General features: G+C 30.0%; 1 protein-coding gene across 1 annotated transcript in view; it reads right to left on the bottom strand.

Annotated features, from left to right (window-relative positions):
• The window catches only part of LOC106466562 (probable G-protein coupled receptor 83), a 26963-nt gene that overhangs the window by 11265 nt on the left and 14548 nt on the right, over window positions 1-1150 (bottom strand). The window lies entirely within an intron of this gene.

Here is a 1150-nt window from a genome sequence, read left to right as displayed (position 1 = left end):
TGTTGATTGAAGTCATGATGGGCAAAGTCGGTGTTGATTGAAGTCATGATGGGCAAAGTCGGTGTTGATTGAAGTCATGATGGGTAAAGTCAGTGTTGATTGAAGTCATGATGGGCAAAGTCAGTGTTGACTGAAGTCATGATGGGCAAAGTCAGTGTTGATTGAAGTCATGATGGGCAAAGTCGGTGTTGATTGAAGTCATGATGGGCAAAGTCAGTGTTGATTAAAGTCATGATGGACAAAGTCGGTGTTGATTGAAGTCATGATGGGCAAAGTCAGTGTTGATTGAATGTTGTTAGGAAAGTCAAGGGTTAGAGAAGTCATGGCGAGTAAAGACAGTGTTGACTGAATCGTGGTAAGTAAAGTCGGTGTTGACTGAATCGTGGTAAGTAAAGTCGGTGTTGAGTGAACGCTTGGTCAATAATGAATTATGTACATCTTATATTCATCATGTAGTTAACATTATGTACATCATATAGTTAACATTATGTACATCATATAGTTAACATTATGTACATCATATAGTTAACATTATGTACATCATATAGTTAACATTATGTACATCTTATATTCATCATATAGTTAACATTATGTGCATTTTATATTCATCATGTAGTTAACATTATGTACATCATATATTCATCATATAGTTAACATTATGTGCATATTATATTCATCATATATAGTTAACATTATGTGCATATTATATTCATCATATATAGTTAACATTATGTACATCTTATATTCATCATATAGTTAACATTATGTACATATTATATTCATCATGTAGTTAACATTATGTACATCATATATTCATCATATAGTGAACATTATGTGCATTTTATATTCATCACATAGTTAACATTATGTACATCTTATATTCATCACATAGTTAACATTATGTACATCTTATATTCATCACATAGTTAACATTATGTGCATCTTATATTCATCATATAGTTAACATTATGTGCATCTTATATTCATCACATAGTTAACATTATGTACATCTTATATTCATCATATAGTTAACGTTATGTACATCTTATATTCATCATATTGTTAATATTATGTACTATATGATGAAGAATAAGCCTATTTACTAGTTTTTGAGTTTGCATTTTTCTCCAAGATAATCTTCTAACCCACT

This window comes from Limulus polyphemus, unplaced genomic scaffold (genome assembly GCF_000517525.1).
Source record: "Limulus polyphemus unplaced genomic scaffold, Limulus_polyphemus-2.1.2 Scaffold2304, whole genome shotgun sequence".
Lineage (NCBI taxonomy): Eukaryota > Metazoa > Arthropoda > Merostomata > Xiphosura > Limulidae > Limulus > Limulus polyphemus.
The sequence above is the reverse complement of the archived record's forward strand: the minus strand, read 5'-3'. Positions and strand labels throughout refer to the sequence as shown.